At 57.3% G+C, this 24,121-nt stretch overlaps 1 protein-coding gene across 1 annotated transcript in view; it reads right to left on the bottom strand.

The window, feature by feature from the left end:
• Positions 1-24,121, bottom strand: part of LOC109885876 (AT-rich interactive domain-containing protein 4B) — a 239,422-nt gene that overhangs the window by 181,023 nt on the left and 34,278 nt on the right. The gene's annotated exons all lie outside the window — the stretch shown is intronic.

Here is a 24,121-nt window from a genome sequence, read left to right as displayed (position 1 = left end):
ACAACCAACCTGGTCACCATACACAAACTGCCTGGTCAGCGCCCTGGTCACCATACACAACAGCCCTGGTCACCATACACAACCGCCCTGGTCACCATACACAACCGCCCTGGTCCACCATACACACAACCGCCCTGGTCCACCATACACAACCGCCCTGGTCCACCATACACAACCGCCCTGGGCACCATACACAACCGCCCTGGGGCACCATACACAACCGCCATGGGCACCATACACAACCGCCATGGGCACCATACCAACCGCCATGGGCACCATACACAACCGCCCTGGGCACAATACACAACCGCCCTGGGCACCATACACAACCACCCTGGTCACCATACACAACAACCCTGGTCACCATACACAACAACCCTGGTCAGCACCCTGGCCACCATACACAACCGCCCTGGTCACCATACACAACCGCCCTGGGCACCATACACAACCGCCCTGGGCACCATACACAACCGCCCTGGGCACCATACACAACCGCCCTGGGCACCATACACAACCGCCCTGGGCACCATACACAACCGCCCTGGGCACCATACACAACCGCCCTGGTCAGCATACACAACCACCCTGGTCCACCATACACAACAACCCTGGGCACCATACACAACCGCCCTGGTCAGCATACACAACCACCCTGGTCGCCATACACAACAACCCTGGTACCATACACAACAACCCTGGTACCATACACAACCAACCTGGTCACCATACACAACAACCCTGGTCAGCACCCTGGCCACCATACACAACCACCCTGGTCCACCATACACAACCGCCCTGGTCACCACCCTGGCCACCACCCTGGCCACCATACACAACCGCCCTGGTCACCATACACAACCACCCTGGTCACCGCCCTGGTCACCATACACAACTGCCCTGGTCACCGCCCTGGTCACCATACACAACCGCCCTGGGCACCATACACAACTGCCCTGGGCACCATACACAACCGCCCTGGGCACCATACACAACCGTCCTGGGCACCATACACAACCGCCCTGGGCACCATACACAACCGCCCTGGGCACCATACACAACCGCCCTGGGCACCATACACAACCGCCCTGGTCCACCATACACAACCACCCTGGGCACCATACACAACCGCCCTGGTCAGCATACAAACCACCCTGGTCACCATACACAACAACCCTGGTACCATACACAACAACCCTGGTACCATACACAACCAACCTGGTCACCATACACAACAACCCTGGTCAGCACCCTGGCCACCATACACAACCACCCTGGTCCACCATACACAACAACCCTGGTCACCATACACAACCACCCTGGTCACCATACACAACCGCCCTGGGCACCATACACAACCGCCCTGGGCACCATACACAACCGCCCTGGGCACCATACACAACCGCCCTGGGCACCATACACAACCGCCCTGGGCACCATACACAACCGCCCTGGGCACCATACACAACCGCCCTGGGCACCATACACAACCGCCCTGGGCACCATACACAACCGCCCTGGGCACCATACACAACCGCCCTGGGCACCATACACAACCGCCCTGGGCACCATACACAACTGCCCTGGTCACCATACACAACTGCCCTGGTCACCATACACAGCCACCCTGGTCACCATACACAGCCACCTGGCCACCACCCTGGTCACCATACACAACAACCCTGGTCACCATACACAACCAACCTGGTCACCATACACAACCGCCCTGGTCACCATACACAACCAACCTGGTCACCATACACAACCGCCCTGGTCACCATACACAACCCCTGGTCACCATACACAACCGCCCTGGTCACCATACACAACCACCCTGGTCACCAAATACAACCACCCTGGTCGCCACCCTGGTCACCATACACAACCACCCTGGTCACCATACACAACCGCCCTGGTCAACACCCTGGTCACCATACACAAACCGCCCTGGTCCACCATACACAACCGCCCTGGTCCACCATACACAACCGCCCTGGTCACCATACACAACCGCCCCTGGTCACCATACACAACAACCCTGGTCACCATACACAACCGACCTGGTCACCATACACAACTGCCCTGGTCACCATACACAACTGCCCTGGTCAGCGCCCTGGTCACCATACACAACTGCCCTGGTCACCATACACAACCGCCCTGGTCCACCATACACAACCGCCCTGGTCCACCATACACAACCGCCCTGGTCCACCATACACAACCGCCCGGTCCACCATACACAACCGCCCTGGTCCACCATACACAACCGCCCTGGGCACCATACACAACCGCCCTGGGCACCATACACAACCGCCCTGGGCACCATACACAACCGCCCTGGGCACCATACACAACCGCCCTGGGCACCATACACAACCGCCCTGGGCACCATACACACTGCCCTGGTCACCATACACAACCGCCCTGGTCCACCATACACAGCCACCCTGGTCACCATACACAGCCACCCTGGCCACCACCCTGGTCACCATACACAACAACCCTGGTCACCATACACAACCAACCTGGTCACCATACACAACCGCCCTGGTCATCATACACAAACCAACCTGGTCACCATACACAACCAACCTGGTCACCATACACAACCAACCTGGTCACAATACACAACTGCCCTGGTCACCATACACAGCCACCCTGGTCACCAAATACAAACCCACCCTGGTCGCCACCCTGGTCACCATACACAACCACCCTGGTCACCATACAGAACCGCCCTGGTCAACACCCTGGTCACCATACACAACCGCCCTGGTCCACCATACACAACCGCCCTGGTCCCACCATACACAACCGCCCTGGTCACCATACACAACCGCCCTGGTCACCATACACAACAACCTGGTCACCATACACAACCGACCTGGTCACCATACACAACTGCCCTGGTCACCATACACAACTGCCCTGGTCAGCGCCCTGGTCACCATACACAACTGCCCTGGTCACCATACACAACCGCCCTGGTCCACCATACACAACCGCCCTGGTCCACCATACACAACCGCCCTGGTCCACCATACACAACCGCCCTGGTCCACCATACACAACCGCCCTGGTCACCACCCTGGCCACACCCTGGCCACCATACACAACCCGCCCTGGTCACCATACACAACCACCCTGGTCACCGCCCTGGTCACCATACACAACCGCCCTGGTCACCGCCCTGGTCACAAAGCGGTGACCAGTTGTGTACCCTGGTCACCATACACAACAACCCTGGTCACCATACACAACCAACCTGGTCACCATACACAACCGCCCTGGTCACCATACACAACCGCCCTGGGCACCATACACAACCGCCCTGGGCACCATACACAACCGCCATGGGCACCATACACAACCGCCATGGGCACCATACACAACCGCCATGGGCACCATACACAACCGCCCTGGGCACAATACACAACCGCCCTGGGCACCATACACAACCACCCTGGTCACCATACACAACAACCCTGGTCACCATACACAACAACCCTGGTCAGCACCCTGGCCACCATACACAACCGCCCTGGTCACCATACACAACCGCCCTGGGCACCATACACAACCGCCCTGGGCACCATACACAACCGCCCTGGGCACCATACACAACCGCCCTGGGCACCATACACAACCGCCCCGGGCACCATACACAACCGCCCTGGGCACCATACACAACCGCCCTGGTCAGCATACACAACCACCCTGGTCCACCATACACAACAACCCTGGGCACCCATACACAACCGCCCTGGTCAGCATACACAACCACCCTGGTCGCCATACACAACAACCCTGGTACCATACACAACAACCCTGGTACCATACACAACCAACCTGGTCACCATACACAACAACCCTGGTCAGCACCCTGGCCACCATACACAACCACCCTGGTCCACCATACACAACCGCCCTGGTCACCACCCTGGCCACCACCCCTGGCCACCATACACAACCGCCCTGGTCACCATACACAACCACCCTGGTCACCGCCCTGGTCACCATACACAACTGCCCTGGTCACCGCCCTGGTCACAAAGCGGTGACCAGTTGTGTAACCTGGTCACCATACACAACAACCCTGGTCACCATACACAACCAACCTGGTCACCATACACAACCACCCTGGTCACCATACACAACAACCCTGGTCACCATACACAACAACCCTGGTCAGCACCCTGGCCACCATAACAACCACCCCTGGTCACCATACACAACCGCCCTGGTCACCATACACAACCGCCCTGGCACCATACACAACTGCCCTGGACCACCATACACAACCGCCCTGGGCACCATACACAACCGCCCTGGGCACCATACACAACCGCCCTGGGCACCATACACAACCGCCCTGGGCACCATACACAACCGCCCTGGGCACCATACACAACCGCCCTGGTCCACCATACACAACCACCCTGGGCACCATACACAACCGCCCTGGTCAGCATACAAAACCACCCTGGTCACCATACACAACAACCCTGGTACCATACACAACAACCCTGGTACCATACACAACCAACCTGGTCACCATACACAACAACCCTGGTCAGCACCCTGGCCACCATACACAACCACCCTGGTCCACCATACACAACAACCCTGGTCACCATACACAACCACCCTGGTCACCATACACAACCACCCTGGTCACCATACACAACCGCCCTGGGCACCATACACAACCGCCCCGGGCACCATACACAACCGCCCCGGGCACCATACACAACCGCCCTGGGCACCATACACACAACCGCCCTGGGCACCATACACAACCGCCCTGGGCACCATACACAACCGCCCTGGGCACCATACACAACCGCGCTGGGCACCATACACAACCGCCCTGGGCACCATACACAACCGCCCTGGGCACCATACACAACCGCCCTGGGCACCATACACAACTGCCCTGGTCACCATACACAACTGCCCTGGTCACCATACACAGCCACCCTGGTCACCATACACAGCCACCCTGGCCACCACCCTGGTCACCATACACAAACAACCCTGGTCACCATACACAACCAACCTGGTCACCATACACAACCGCCCTGGTCATCATACACAACCAACCTGGTCACCATACACAACCAACCTGGTCACCATACACAACCAACCTGGTCACAATACACAACTGCCCTGGTCACCATACACAGCCACCTGGTCACCAAATACAACCACCCTGGTCGCCACCCTGGTCACCATACACAACCACCCTGGTCACCATACAGAACCGCCCTGGTCAACACCCTGGTCACCATACACAACCGCCCTGGTCCACCATACACAACCGCCCTGGTCCACCATACACAACCGCCCTGGTCCACCATACACAACCGCCCTGGTCACCATACACAACCGCCCTGGTCACCATACACAACAACCCTGGTCACCATACACAACCGACCCTGGTCACCATACACAACTGCCCTGGTCACCATACACAACTGCCCTGGTCAGCGCCCTGGTCACCATACACAACTGCCCTGGTCCCCATACACAACCGCCCTGGTCCACCATACACAACCGCCCTGGTCCACCATACACAACCGCCCTGGTCCACCATACACAACCGCCCTGGTCAACCATACACAACCGCCCTGGTCCACCATACACAACGCCCCTGGTCCACCATACACAACCGCCCTGGTCCACCATACACAACCGCCCTGGTCCACCATACACAACCGCCCTGGTCCACCATACACAACCGCCCTGGTCCACCATACACAACCGCCCTGGTCCACCATACACAACCGCCCTGGTCACCACCCTGGCCACCACCCCTGGCCACCATACAACAACCGCCCTGGTCACCATACACAACCACCCTGGTCACCGCCCTGGTCACCATACACAACCGACCCCTGGTCACCGCCCTGGTCACAAAGCGGTGACCAGTTGTGTACCCTGGTCACCATACACAACAACCCTGGTCACCATACACAACCAACCTGGTCACCATACACAAACCGCCCTGGTCACCATACACAACCGCCCTGGGCACCATACACAACCGCCATGGGCACCATACACAACCGCCATGGGCACCATACACAACCGCCATGGACACCATACACAACCGCCCTGGGCACCATACACAACCGCCCTGGGCACCATACACAACCACCCTGGTCACCATACACAACAACCCTGGTCACCATACACAACAACCCTGGTCAGCACCCTGGCCACCATACACAACCGCCCTGGTCACCATACACAACCGCCCTGGGCACCATACACAACCGCCCTGGGCACCATACACAACCGCCCTGGGCACCATACACAACCGCCCTGGTCACCATACACAACCGCCCTGGTCCACCATACAACAACCGCCCTGGTCCACCATACACAACCGCCCTGGTCCACCATACACAACCGCCCTGGTCCACCATACACAACCGCCCTGGTCCACCATACAACAACCGCCCTGGTCCACCATACACAACCGCCCTGGTCCACCATACACAACCGCCCTGGTCCACCATACACAACCGCCCTGGTCCCACCATACACAACCGCCCTGGTCCACCATACACAACCGCCCTGGTCCACCATACACAACCGCCATGGTCCACCATACACAACCGCCCTGGTCCACCATACACAAACCGCCCTGGTCCACCATACACAACCGCCCTGGTCCACCATACACAACCCGCCCTGGTCCACCATACACAACCGCCCTGGTCACCACCCTGGCCACCATACACAACCACCCTGGTCACCATACACAACCACCCTGGTCACCGCCCTGGTCACCATACACAACCGCCCTGGTCACCGCCCTGGTCACAAGCGGTGACCAGTTGTGTACACTGGTCACCATACACAACAACCCTGGTCACCATACACAACCAACCTGGTCACCATACACAACCGCCCTGGTCACCATACACAACCGCCCTGGGCACCATACACAACCGCCCTGGGCACCATACACAACCGCCCTGGGCACCATACACAACCGCCATGGGCACCATACACAACCGCCATGGGCACCATACACAACCGCCATGGGCACCATACACAACCGCATGGGCACCATACACAACCGCCCTGGGCCCAATACACAACCGCCCTGGGCACCATACACAACCACCCTGGTCACCATACACAACAACCCTGGTCACCATACACAACAACCCTGGTCAGCACCCTGGCCACCATACACAACCGCCCTGGTCACCATACACAACCGCCCTGGGCACCATACACAACCGCCCTGGGCCACCATACACAACCGCCCTGGGCACCATACACAACCGCCCTGGGCACCATACACAACCGCCCTGGGCACCATACACAACCGCCCTGGGCACCATACACAACCGCCCTGGGCACCATACACAACCCGCCCTGGGCACCATACACAACTGCCCTGGTCACCATACCACAACTGCCCTGGTCACCATACACAGCCACCCTGGTCACCATACACAGCCACCCTGGTCACCACCCTGGTCACCATACACAACCAACCTGGTCACCATACACAACCGCCCTGGTCATCATACACAACCGCCCTGGTCATCATACACAACCGCCCTGGTCACCATACACAACCGCCCTGGTCACCATACACAACAACCCTGGGCACCATACACAACCGCCCTGGTCAGCATACCACAACCACCCTGGTCACCATACACAACAACCCTGCTACCATACACAAACAACCCTGGTACCATACACAACCAACCTGGTCACCATACACAACAACCCTGGTCAGCACCCTGGCCACCATACACAACCACCCCTGGTCCACCATACACAACCGCCCTGGTCACCACCCTGTCCACCACCCTGGCCACCATACACAACCGCCCTGGTCCACCATACACAACCGCCCTGGTCCACCATACACAACCGCCCTGGTCACCACCCTGGCCACCACCCTGGCCACCATACACAACCGCCCTGGTCACCATACACAACCACCCTGGTCACCGCCCTGGTCACCATACACAACTGCCCTGGTCACCGCCCTGGTCACAAATCGGTGACCAGTTGTGTACCCTGGTCACCATACACAACCCTGGTCACCATACACAACCAACCTGGTAACCATACACAACCACCCTGGTCACCATACACAACCACCCTGGTCACCATACACAACAACCCTGGTCACCATACACAACAACCCTGGTCACCATACACAACAACCCTGGTCAGCACCCTGGCCACCATACACAACCACCCTGGTCACCATACACAACCGCCCTGGTCACCATACACAACCGCCCTGGGCACCATACACAACCGCCCTGGGCACCATACACAACCGCCCTGGGCACCATACACAACCGCCCCTGGGCACCATACACAACCGCCCTGGGCACCATACACAACCGCCCTGGGCACCATACACAACCGCCCTGGTCCACCATACACAACCACCCTGGGCAACCATACACAACCGCCCTGGTCAGCATACACAACCACCCTGGTCACCATACACAACAACCCTGGTACCATTCACAACAACCCTGGTACCATACACAACCAACCTGGTCACCATACACAACAACCCTGGTCAGCACCCTGGCCACCATACACAACCACCCTGGTCCACCATACACAACAACCCTGGTCACCATACACAACCACCCTGGTCACCATACACAACAACCCTGGTCACCATACACAACCGCCCTGGTCACCATACACAACCGCCCTGGTCACCATACACAACCGCCCTGGGCACCATACACAACCGCCCTGGGCACCATACACAACCGCCCTGGGCACCATACACAACCGCCCTGGGCACCATACACAACCGCCCTGGGCACCATACACAACCGCCCTGGGCACCATACACAACCGCCCTGGGCACCATACACAACTGCCTGGTCACCATACACAGCCACCCTGGTCACCATACACAGCCACCCTGGCCACCACCCTCGTCACCATACACAACAACCCTGGTCACCATACACAACCAACCTGGTCACCATACACAACTGCCCTGGTCACCATACACAACCGCCCTGGGCACCATACACAACCGCCCTGGGCACCATACACAACCACCCTGGGCAACATACACAACCGCCCTGGTCAGCATACACAACCACCCTGGTCACCATACACAACAACCCTGGGCACCATACACAACCACCCTGGTCACCATACACAACAACCCTGGGCACCATACACAACCGCCCTGGTCAGCATACACAACCACCCTGGTCACCATACACAACAACCATGGTCAGCACCCTGGCCACCATACACAACCACCCTGGTCCACCATACACAACAACCCTGGTCACCATACACAACAACCCTGGTACCATACACAACCAACCTGGTCACCATACACAACAACCCTGGTCAGCACCCTGGCCACCACCCTGGCCACCATACACAACCGCCCTGGTCACCATACACAACCACCCTGGTCACCCGCCCTGGTCACCATACACAACTGCCCTGGTCACCGCCCTGGTCACAAAGCGGTGACCAGTTGTGTACCCTGGTCACCATACACAACCCTGGTCACCATACACAACCAACCTGGTCACCATACACAACCACCCTGGTCACCATACACAACCACCCTGGTCACCATACACAACCACCCTGGTCACCATACACAACAACCCTGGTCACCATACACAACAACCCTGGTCACCATACACAACAACCCTGGTCAGCACCCTGGCCACCATACACAACCACCCTGGTCACCATACACAACCGCCCTGGTCACCATACACAACCGCCCTGGGCACCATACACAACCGCCCTGGGCACCATACACAACCGCCCTGGGCACCATACACAACCGCCCTGGGCACCATACACAACCGCCCTGGGCACCATACACAACCGCCCTGGCACCATACACACCGCCCTGGTCCACCATACACAACCACCCTGGGCACCATACACAACCGCCCTGGTCAGCATACACAACCACCCTGGTCACCATACACAACAACCCTGGTACCATTCACAACAACCCTGGTACCATACACAACCAACCTGGTCACCATACACAACAACCCTGGTCAGCACCCTGGCCACCATACACAACCACCCCTGGTCCACCATACACAACAACCCTGGTCACCATACACAACCACCCTGGTCACCATACACAACAACCCTGGTCACCATACACAACCGCCCTGGTCACCATACACAACCGCCCTGGTCACCATACACAACCGCCCTGGGCACCATACACAACCGCCCTGGGCACCATACACAACCGCCCTGGGCACCATACACAACCGCCCTGGGCACCATACACAACCGCCCTGGGCACCATACACAACCGCCCTGGGCACCATACACAACCGCCCTGGGCACCATACACAACTGCCCTGGTCACCATACACAGCCACCCTGGTCACCATACACAGCCACCCTGGCCACCACCCTCGTCACCATACACAACAACCCTGGTCACCATACACAACCAACCTGGTCACCATACACAACTGCCCTGGTCCACCATACACAACCGCCCTGGTCCACCATACACAACCGCCCTGGTCCACCATACACAACCGCCCTGGTCCACCATACACAACCGCCCTGGTCCACCATACACAACCGCCCTGGTCCACCATACACAACCGCCCTGGTCCACCATACACAACCGCCCTGGTCCACCATACACAACCGCCCTGGTCCACCATACACAACCGCCCTGGTTCACCATACACAACAACCCTGGGCACCATACACAACCGCCCTGGTCAGCATACACAACCACCCTGGTCACCATACACAACAACCCTGGTACCATACACAACAACCCTGGTACCATACACAACCACCTGGTCACCATACACAACAACCCTGGTCAGCACCCTGGCCACCATACACAACCACCCTGGTCCACCATACACAACCGCCCTGGTCACCACCCTGGCCACCACCCTGGCCACCATACACAACCGCCCTGGTCCACCATACACAACCGCCCTGGTCCACCATACACAACCGCCCTGGTCACCACCCTGGCCACCACCCTGGCCACCATACACAACCGCCCTGGTCACCATACACAACCACCCTGGTCACCGCCCTGGTCACCATACACAACTGCCCTGGTCACCATACACAACCACCCTGGTCACCGCCCTGGTCACCATACACAACCGCCCTGGTCCACCATACACAACCGCCCTGGTCCACCATACACACCGCCCTGGTCCACCATACACAACCGCCCTGGTCCACCATACACAACCGCCCTGGTCCACCATACACAACCGCCCTGGTCCACCATACACAACCGCCCTGGTCCACCATACACAACCGCCCTGGTCCACCATACACAACCGCCCTGGTCCCTGGTCCACCATACACAACCGCCCTGGTCCACCATACACAACTGCCCTGGTCCACCATACACAACCGCCCTGGTCCACCATACACAACCGCCCTGGTCCACCATACACAACCGCCCTGGTCCACCATACACAACCGCCCTGGTCCACCATACACAACCGCCCTGGTCCACCATACACAACCGCCCTGGTCCACCATACACAACCGCCCTGGTCCACCATACACAACCGCCCTGGTCCACCATACACAACCGCCCTGGTCCACCATACACAACCGCCCTGGTCCACCATACACAACCGCCCTGGTCCACCATACACAACCGCCCTGGTTCACCATACACAACAACCCTGGGCACCATACACAAACCGCCCTGGTCAGCATACACAACCACCCTGGTCACCATACACAACAACCCTGGTACCATACACAACAACCCTGGTACCATACACAACCAACCTGGTCACCATACACAACAACCCTGGTCAGCACCCTGGCCACCATACACAACCACCCTGGTCCACCATACACAACCGCCCTGGTCACCACCCTGGCCACCACCCTGGCCACCATACACAACCGCCCTGGTCCACCATACACAACCGCCCTGGTCCACCATACACAACCGCCCTGGTCACCACCCTGGCCACCACCCTGGCCACCATACACAACCGCCCTGGTCACCATACACAACCACCCTGGTCACCGCCCTGGTCACCATACACAACTGCCCTGGTCACCGCCCTGGTCACAAATCGGTGACCAGTTGTGTACCCTGGTCACCATACACAACAACCCTGGTCACCATACACAACCAACCTGGTCACCATACACAACCACCCTGGTCACCATACACAGCCACCCTGGTCACCATACACAGCCACCCTGGCCACCACCCTCGTCACCATACACAACAACCCTGGTCACCATACACAACCAACCTGGTCACCATACACAACTGCCCTGGTCAGCGCCCTGGTCACCATACACAACTGCCCTGGTCACCATACACAACCGCCCTGGTCCACCATACACAACCGCCCTGGTCCACCATACACAACCGCCCTGGTCCACCATACACAACCGCCCTGGTCCACCATACACAACCGCCCTGGTCCACCATACACAACCGCCCTGGTCCACCATACACAACCGCCCTGGTCCACCATACACAACCGCCCTGGTCACCACCCTGGCCACCACCCTGGCCACCATACACAACCACCCTGGTCACCATACACAACCACCCTGGTCACCGCCCTGGTCACCATACACAACCGCCCTGGTCACCGCCCTGGTCACAAAGCGGTGACCAGTTGTGTACCCTGGTCACCATACACAACAACCCTGGTCACCATACACAACCAACCTGGTCACCATACACAACCGCCCTGGTCACCATACACAACCGCCCTGGTCACCATACACAACCGCCCTGGGCACCATACACAACCGCCCTGGGCACCATACACAACCGCCATGGGCACCATACACAACCGCCATGGGCCACCATACACAACCGCCATGGGCACCATACACAACCGCCATGGGCACCATACACAACCGCCCTGGGCCCAATACACAACCGCCCTGGGCACCATACACAACCACCCTGGTCACCATACACAACAACCCTGGTACCATACACAACAACCCTGGTACCATACACAACAACCCTGGTACCATACACAACCAACCTGGTCACCATACACAACAACCCTGGTCAGCACCCTGGCCACCATACACAACCACCCTGGTCCACCATACACAACTGCCCTGGTCAGCGCCCTGGTCACCATACACAACTGCACCTGGTCACCATACACAACCGCCCTGGTCACCATACACAACTGCCCTGGTCCACCATACACAACCGCCCTGGTCCACCATACACAACCGCCCTGGTCCACCATACACAACCGCCCTGGTCCACCATACACAACCGCCCTGGTCCACCATACACAACCGCCCTGGTCCACCATACACAACCGCCCTGGTCCACCATACACAACCGCCCTGGTCACCATACACAACCGCCCTGGTCCACCATACACAACCGCCCTGGTCCACCATACACAACCGCCCTGGTCCACCATACACAACCGCCCTGGTCCACCATACACAACCGCCCTGGTCCACCATACACAACCGCCCTGGTCCACCATACACAACCGCCCTGGTCCACCATACACAACCGCCCTGGTCCACCATACACAACCGCCCTGGTCCACCATACACAACCGCCCTGGTCCACCATACACAACCGCCCTGGTCCACCATACACAACCGCCCTGGTCACCACCCTGGCCACCACCCTGGCCACCATACACAACCACCCTGGTCACCATACACAACCACCCTGGTCACCGCCCTGGTCACCATACACAACCGCCCTGGTCACCGCCCTGGTCACAAAGCGGTGACCAGTTGTGTACCCTGGTCACCATACACAACAACCCTGGTCACCATACACAACCCAACCTGGTCACCATACACAACCGCCCTGGTCACCATACACAACCGCCCTGGTCACCATACACAACCGCCCTGGGCACCATACACAACCGCCCTGGGCACCATACACAACCGCCATGGGCACCATACACAACCGCCATGGGCACCATACACAACCGCCATGGGCACCATACACAACCGCCCTGGGCACCATACACAACCGCCCTGGGCACCATACACAACCACCCTGGTCACCATACACAACAACCCTGGTCACCATACACAACAACCCTGGTCACCACCCTGGTCACCATACACAACCAACCTGGTCACCATACACAACAACCCTGGTACCATACACAACAACCCTGGTACCATACACAACCAACCTGGTCACCATACACAACAACCCTGGTCAGCACCCTGGCCACCATACACAACCACCCTGGTCCACCATACACAACCGCCCTGGTCACCACCCTGGCCACCACCCTGGCCACCATACACAACCGCCCTGGTCCACCATACACAACCGCCCTGGTCCACCATACACAACCGCCCTGGTCACCACCCTGGCCACCACCCTGGCCACCATACACAACCGCCCTGGTCACCATACACAACCACCCTGGTCACCGCCCTGGTCACCATACACAACTGCCCTGGTCACCGCCCTGGTCACAAATCGGTGACCAGTTGTGTACCCTGGTCACCATACACAACAACCCTGGTCACCATACACAACCAACCTGGTCACCATACACAACCACCCTGGTCACCATACACAACCACCCTGGTCACCATACACAACAACCCTGGTCAGCACCCTGGCCACCATACACAACCACCCTGGTCACCATACACAACCGCCCTGGTCACCATACACAACCGCCCTGGGCACCATACACAACTGCCCTGGGCACCATACACAACCGCCCTGGTCAGCATACACAACCACCCTGGTCACCATACACAACAACCATGGTCAGCACCCTGGCCACCATACACAACCACCCTGGTCCACCATACACAACAACCCTGGTCACCATACACAACAACCCTGGTACCATACACAACCAACCTGGTCACCATACACAACAACCCTGGTCAGCACCCTGGCCACCACCCTGGCCACCATACACAACCGCCCTGGTCACCATACACAACCACCCTGGTCACCGCCCTGGTCACCATACACAACTGCCCTGGTCACCGCCCTTTGTCACAAAGCGGTGACCAGTTGTGTACCCTGGTCACCATACACAACCCTGGTCACCATACACAACCAACCTGGTCACCATACACAACCACCCTGGTCACCATACACAACCACCCTGGTCACCATACACAACAACCCTGGTCACCATACACAACAACCCTGGTCACCATACACAACAACCCTGGTCAGCACCCTGGCCACCATACACAACCACCCTGGTCACCATACACAACCGCCCTGGTCACCATACACAACCGCCCTGGGCACCATACACAACCGCCCTGGGCACCATACACAACCACCCTGGGCACCATACACAACCGCCCTGGGCACCATACACAACCGCCCTGGGCACCATACACAACCGCCCTGGGCACCATACACAACCGCCCTGGTCCACCATACACAACCACCCTGGGCACCATACACAACCGCCCTGGTCAGCATACACAACCACCCTGGTCACCATACACAACAACCCTGGTACCATTCACAACAACCCTGGTACCATACACAACCAACCTGGTCACCATACACAACAACCCTGGTCAGCACCCTGGCCACCATACACAACCACCCTGGTCCACCATACACAACAACCCTGGTCACCATACACAACCACCCTGGTCACCATACACAACAACCCTGGTCACCATACACAACCGCCCTGGTCACCATACACAACCGCCCTGGGCACCATACACAACCGCCCTGGGCACCATACACAACCGCCCTGGGCACCATACACAACCGCCCTGGGCACCATACACAACCGCCCTGGGCACCATACACAACCGCCCTGGGCACCATACACAACCGCCCTGGGCACCATACACAACTGCCCTGGTCACCATACACAGCCACCCTGGTCACCATACACAGCCACCCTGGCCACCACCCTCGTCACCATACACAACAACCCTGGTCACCATACACAACCAACCTGGTCACCATACACAACTGCCCTGGTCAGCGCCCTGGTCACCATACACAACTGCCCTGGTCACCATACACAACCGCCCTGGTCACCATACACAACCGCCCTGGTCCACCATACACAACCGCCCTGGTCCACCATACACAACCGCCCTGGTCCACCATACACAACCGCCCTGGTCCACCATACACAACCGCCCTGGTCCACCATACACAACCGCCCTGGTCCACCATACACAACCGCCCTGGTCCACCATACACAACCGCCCTGGTCCACCATACACAACCGCCCTGGTCCACCATACACAACCGCCCTGGTCCACCATACACAACCGCCCTGGTCCACCATACACAACCGCCCTGGTCCACCATACACAACCGCCCTGGTCCACCATACACAACCGCCCTGGTCCACCATACACAACCGCCCTGGTCCACCATACACAACCGCCCTGGTCCACCATACACAACCGCCCTGGTCCACCATACACAACCGCCCTGGTCCACCATACACAACCGCCCTGGTCCACCATACACAACCGCCCTGGTCCACCATACACAACCGCCCTGGTCCACCATACACAACCGCCCTGGTCCACCATACACAACCGCCCTGGTCCACCATACACAACCGCCCTGGTCCACCATACACAACCGCCCTGGTCCACCATACACAACCGCCCTGGTCCACCATACACAACCGCCCTGGTCCACCATACACAACCGCCCTGGTCACCACCCTGGCCACCACCCTGGCCACCATACACAACCACCCTGGTCACCATACACAACCACCCTGGTCACCGCCCTGGTCACCATACACAACCGCCCTGGTCACCGCCCTGGTCACAAAGCGGTGACCAGTTGTGTACCCTGGTCACCATACACAACAACCCTGGTCACCATACACAACCAACCTGGTCACCATACACAACCACCCTGGTCCACCATACACAACAACCCTGGTCACCATACACAACCACCCTGGTCACCATACACAACAACCCTGGTCACCATACACAACCGCCCTGGTCACCATACACAACCGCCCTGGTCACCATACACAACCGCCCTGGGCACCATACACAACCGCCTTGGGCACCATACACAACCGCCCTGGGCACCATACACAACCGCCCTGGGCACCATACACAACCGCCCTGGGCACCATACACAACCGCCCTGGGCACCATACACAACCGCCCTGGGTACCATACACAACTGCCCTGGTCACCATACACAGCCACCCTGGTCACCATACACAGCCACCCTGGCCACCACCCTCGTCACCATACACAACAACCCTGGTCACCATACACAACCGCCCTGGGCACCATACACAACCGCCCTGGGCACCATACACAACCGCCCTGGGCACCATACACAACCGCCCTGGGCACCATACACAGCCACCCTGGTCACCATACACAGCCACCCTGGTCACCATACACAGCCACCCTGGCCACCTCCCTCGTCACCATACACAACAACCCTGGTCACCATACACAACCAACCTGGTCACCATACACAACTGCCCTGGTCAGCGCCCTGGTCACCATACACAACAGCCCTGGTCACCATACACAACCGCCCTGGTCACCATACACAACCGCCCTGGTCCACCATACACAACCGCCCTGGTCCACCATACACAACCGCCCTGGTCCACCATACACAACCGCCCTGGTCCACCATACACAACCGCCCTGGTCCACCATACACAACCGCCCTGGTCCACCATACACAACCGCCCTGGTCCACCATACACAACCGCCCTGGTCCACCATACACAACCGCCCTGGTCCACCATACACAACCGCCCTGGTCCACCATACACAACCGCCCTGGTCCACCATACACAACCGCCCTGGTCCACCATACACAACCGCCCTGGTCCACCATACACAACCGCCCTGGTCCACCATACACAACCGCCCTGGTCCACCATACACAACCGCCCTGGTCCACCATACACAAACCGCCCTGGTCCACCATACACAACCGCCCTGGTCCACCATACACAACCGCCCTGGTCCACCATACACAACCGCCCTGGTCCACCATACACAACCGCCCTGGTCCACCATACACAACCGCCCTGGTTCACCATACACAACAACCCTGGGCACCATACACAACCGCCCTGGTCAGCATACACAACCACCCTGGTCACCATACACAACAACCCTGGTAACATACACAACAACCCTGGTACCATACACAACCAACCTGGTCACCATACACAACAACCCTGGTCAGCACCCTGGCCACCATACACAACCACCCTGGTCCACCATACACAACCGCCCTGGTCACCACCCTGGCCACCACCCTGGCCACCATACACAACCGCCCTGGTCCACCATACACAACCGCCCTGGTCCACCATACACAACCGCCCTGGTCACCACCCTGGCCACCACCCTGGCCACCATACACAACCGCCCTGGTCACCATACACAACCACCCTGGTCACCGCCCTGGTCACCATACACAACTGCCCTGGTCACCGCCCTGGTCACAAATCGGTGACCAGTTGTGTACCCTGGTCACCATACACAACAACCCTGGTCACCATACACAACCAACCTGGTCACCATACACAACCACCCTGGTCACCATACACAACCACCCTGGTCACCATACACAACAACCCTGGTCAGCACCCTGGCCACCATACACAACCACCCTGGTCACCATACACAACCGCCCTGGTCACCATACACAACCGCCCTGGGCACCATACACAACCGCCCTGGGCACCATACACAACCGCCCTGGGCAACATACACAACCGCCCTGGTCAGCATACACAACCACCCTGGTCACCATACACAACAACCCTGGGCACCATACACAACCGCCCTGGTCAGCATACACAACCACCCTGGTCACCATACACAACAACCATGGTCAGCACCCTGGCCACCATACACAACCACCCTGGTCCACCATACACAACAACCCTGGTCACCATACACAACAACCCTGGTACCATACACAACCAACCTGGTCACCATACACAACAACCCTGGTCAGCACCCTGGCCACCACCCTGGCCACCATACACAACCGCCCTGGTCACCATACACAACCACCCTGGTCACCGCCCTGGTCACCATACACAACTGCCCTGGTCACCGCCCTGGTCACAAAGCGGTGACCAGTTGTGTACCCTGGTCACCATACACAACCCTGGTCACCATACACAACCAACCTGGTCACCATACACAACCAACCTGGTCACCATACACAACCACCCTGGTCACCATACACAACAACCCTGGTCACCATACACAACAACCCTGGTCACCATACACAACAACCCTGGTCAGCACCCTGGCCACCATACACAACCACCCTGGTCACCATACACAACCGCCCTGGTCACCATACACAACCGCCCTGGTCACCATACACAACCGCCCTGGGCACCATACACAACCGCCCTGGGCACCATACACAACCACCCTGGGCACCATACACAACCGCCCTGGGCACCATACACAACCGCCCTGGGCACCATACACAACCGCCCTGGGCACCATACACAACCGCCCTGGTCCACCATACACAACCACCCTGGGCACCATACACAACCACCCTGGTCAGCATACACAACCACCCTGGTCACCATACACAACAACCCTGGTACCATTCACAACAACCCTGGTACCATACACAACCAACCTGGTCACCATACACAACAACCCTGGTCAGCACCCTGGCCACCATACACAACCACCCTGGTCCACCATACACAACAACCCTGGTCACCATACACAACCACCCTGGTCACCATACACAACAACCCTGGTCACCATACACAACCGCCCTGGGCACCATACACAACCGCCCTGGGCACCATACACAACCGCCCTGGGCACCATACACAACAACCCTGGTCACCATACACAGCCACCCTGGTCACCATACACAGCCACCCTGGCCACCACCCACGTCACCATACACAACAACCCTGGTCACCATACACAACCAACCTGGTCACCATACACAACTGCCCTGGTCAGCGCCCTGGTCACCATACACAACTGCCCTGGTCACCATACACAACCGCCCTGGTCCACCATACACAACCGCCCTGGTCCACCATACACAACCGCCCTGGTCCACCATACACAACCGCCCTGGTCCACCATACACAACCGCCCTGGTCCACCATACACAACCGCCCTGGTCCACCATACACAACCGCCCTGGTCCACCATACACAACCGCCCTGGTCCACCATACACAACCGCCCTGGTCCACCATACACAACCGCCCTGGTCCACCATACACAACCGCCCTGGTCCACCATACACAACCGCCCTGGTCCACCATACACAACCGCCCTGGTCCACCATACACAACCGCCCTGGTCCACCATACACAACCGCCTGGTCCACCATACACACCGCCCCTGGTCCACCATACACAACCGCCCTGGTCCACCATACACAACCGCCCTGGTCCACCATACACAACCGCCCTGGTCACCATACACAACCGCCCTGGTCCACCCATACACAACCGCCCTGGTCACCATACACAACCGCCCTGGTCCACCATACACAACCGCCCTGGTCACCACCCTGGCCACCACCCTGGCCACCATACACAACCGCCCTGGTCACCATACACAAACCACCCTGGTCCACCGCCCTGGTCACCATACACAACCGCCCTGGTCACCGCCCTGGTCACAAAGCGGTGACCAGTTGTGTACCCTGGTCACCATACACAACCAACCTGGTCACCATACACAACCGCCCTGGTCACCATACACAACCGCCTGGGCACCATACACAACCGCCCTGGGCACCATACACAACCGCCCTGGGCACCATACACAAACCGCCCTGGGCACCATACACAACCGCCCTGGGCACCATACACAACCGCCCTGGGCACCATACACAACCGCCCTGGGCACCATACACAACCGCCCTGGGCACCATACACAACCGCCCTGGTCCACCATACACAACCGCCCTGGTCCACCATACACAACCGCCCTGGTCCACCATACACAACCGCCCTGGTCCACCATACACAACCGCCCTGGTCCACCATACACAACCGCCCTGGTCACCATACACAACCGCCCTGGTCACCATACACAACCGCCCTGGTCACCATACACAACAACCCTGGTCACCATACACAACCAACCTGGTCACCATACACAACCAACCTGGTCACCATACACAACCAACCTGGTCACCATACACAACTGCCCTGGTCACCATACACAACCGCCCTGGTCACCATACACAACTGCCCTGGTCACCACCCTGGTCACCATACAGAACTGCCCTGGTCCACCATACACAACCGCCCTGGTCCACCATACACAACTGCCCTGGTCACCATACACAACTGCCCTGGTCCACCATACACAACCGCCCTGGTCACCATACACAACCACCCTGGTCACCGCCCTGGTCACCATACACAACCGCCCTGGTCACCGCCCTGGTCACAAAGCGGTGACCAGTTGTGTACCCTGGTCACCATACACAACAACCCTGGTCACCATACACAACCGCCCTGGTCACCATACACAACCGCCCTGGTCACCATACACAACCGCCCTGATTACCACCCTGGTCACCACCCTGGCCACCATACACAACCGCCCTGGTCAGCACCCTGGCCACCATACACAACCACCCTGGTCACCATACACAACCACCCTGGTCACCATACACAACCACCCTGGTCACCATACACAACCACCCTGGTCACCATACACAACCACCCTGGTCACCATACACAACCACCCTGGTCACCACCCTGGTCACCATACACAACCGCCCTGGTCACCATACACAACCGCCCTGGTCACCATACACAACTGCCCTGGTCACCATACACAACCGCCTTGGCCACCATACACAACCGCCTTGGCCACCATACACAACCGCCTTGGCCACCATACACAACCGCCTTGGCCACCATACACAACCACCCTGGTCACCACCCAGGTTGTTGGTTCGTTGTAATGACAACCTGCCTTATGAGCTGTCAGGTTGTTGGTTCGTTGTAGTGACAACCTGCCTTATGAGCTGTCAGGTTGTTGGTTTGTTATAGTCACAACCTGCCTTATGAGCTGTCAGGTTGTTGGTTCGTGGTAGTGACAACCTGCCTTATAAGCTGTCAGGTTGTTGGTTCATTGTAGTGACAACCTGCCTTATGAGCTGTCAGGTTGTTGGTTCATTATAGTGACAACCTGCCTTATGAGCTGTCAGGTTGTTGGTTTGTTATAGTCACAACCTGCCTTATGAGCTGTCAGGTTGTTGGTTCGTGGTAGTGACAACCTGCCTTATAAGCTGTCAGGTTGTTGGTTCGTTGTAGTGACAACCTGCCTTATGAGCTGTCAGGTTGTTGGTTCGTTGTAGTGACAACCTGCCTTATGAGCTGTCAGGTTGTTGGTTCATTATAGTGACAACCTGCCTTATGAGCTGTCAGGTTGTTGGTTCATTGTAGTGACAACCTGCCTTATGAGCTGTCAGGTTGGATAAAGCACTAAATAAACTTCAGTTGGTGCTAAATACGGCTGCTAGAATCCTGACTAGATCATATTACTCCAGTGCTAGCCTCCCTACACTGGCTTCCTGTCAAGGCAAGGGCTGATTTCAAGGTTTTACTGCTAACCTACAAAGCATTACATGGGCTTGCTCCTACCTATCTCTCTGATTTGGTCCTGCCGTACATACCTACACGTACGCTACGGTCACAAGACGCAGGCCTCCTAATTGTCCCTAGAATTTCTAAGCAAACAGCTGGAGGCAGGGCTTTCTCCTATAGAGCTCCATTTTTATGGAATGGTCTGCCTACCCATTTAAGAGACGCAAACTCGGTCTCAGCCTTTAAGTCTTTACTGAAGACTCATGTCACCAGAACATCCCAATGTGTCAGCTCAAGCCGAACAGGATAAGAGCACCAGAACATCCCAATGTGTCAGCTCAACCCAAACAGGATAAGAGCACCAGAACATCCCAATGTGCATCACAAATGCAGTGAGCCAGAAGAAGGTGATGTTTGAGTCAGGCAGACATATTGGACCATACAGCACTGAACAAGAGCAAATTGAAATGCTTTGTGTTCCTAGCTCCAACAGTGCAGTAGTATCTAATCAGCAATTGAACAGCTACCAAAATTCAAGTGTACATTCCATCATAAAAATTCATAGTTGATATTTCAACCTATTGTACGTGTTTACAGGTCTATATTTCCTCAACACATGAAGATATCCTAATGCCGTTTGTTTATGTAGGGCAGACAATTGACTACTTGTATTTCCACATTTTAGCAATATCAGAGCTTGCAATATTGGGTTACCTGAGCTCAACAACCCCCCCCCCCCCCCCCCACCACAACCATCCATTTCATATATGGGAGACCTTAGAGATATGGAAAGACATGGTTGTGTTTTGTTATCTAAAAAACTAAAGCCATTTTTGAGGATTAGCCACCAGCCAACCAGAAGGATTCCCAATTAACTGCAGATTCCAGCCCTGGCCGGCTCTATTCCCTGGAATGTCTACCTCCCAGGATCGGGGTATAACTATTCCGTCTGCAGGCATCTCATTCCTTCATCCAAGTATTATCCAAGTAACGTTTAGCCCAGCACTGGTATTACTAAGTAGGGCTGGGAATTGCCAGGGAACCTCATGATACAGTCACCATACTTAGGTGCCGATACGTACTGTGATTCTTACCATTATATATGTACTGCGATTCAATACGGCAATTTTATTGTGATTTGATGAATCATTATATGGTGTGTCTGCAGCAGAAAGAGGACAGAGAGCAGTGAAAACGAGTTCGGATCAGTCATGGAAATATAACATGTTGGCTCACTATTTAAAAAGAAAATGGAGAACTAGCTATAGGATGCCGAAGATACAGCCGACTAGCACTCCCTAATGCTACCTAACAACAACAAGCTATAGGATGCCGAAGATACAGCCAACTAGCGCTCAATAATGCTACCTGGCACTACCTAACAACAACAACAACAAGCTATAGGATGCCGAAGATACAGCCGACTAGCACTCCCTAATGCTACCGAACAACAACAAGCTATAGGATGCCGAAGATACATCCGACTAGCACTCCCTAATGCTACCTAACAACAACAAGCTATAG

Source organism: Oncorhynchus kisutch, linkage group LG25 (assembly GCF_002021735.2).
Source record: "Oncorhynchus kisutch isolate 150728-3 linkage group LG25, Okis_V2, whole genome shotgun sequence".
In the NCBI taxonomy this organism is placed as follows: domain Eukaryota; kingdom Metazoa; phylum Chordata; class Actinopteri; order Salmoniformes; family Salmonidae; genus Oncorhynchus; species Oncorhynchus kisutch.
The sequence above is the reverse complement of the archived record's forward strand: the minus strand, read 5'-3'. Positions and strand labels throughout refer to the sequence as shown.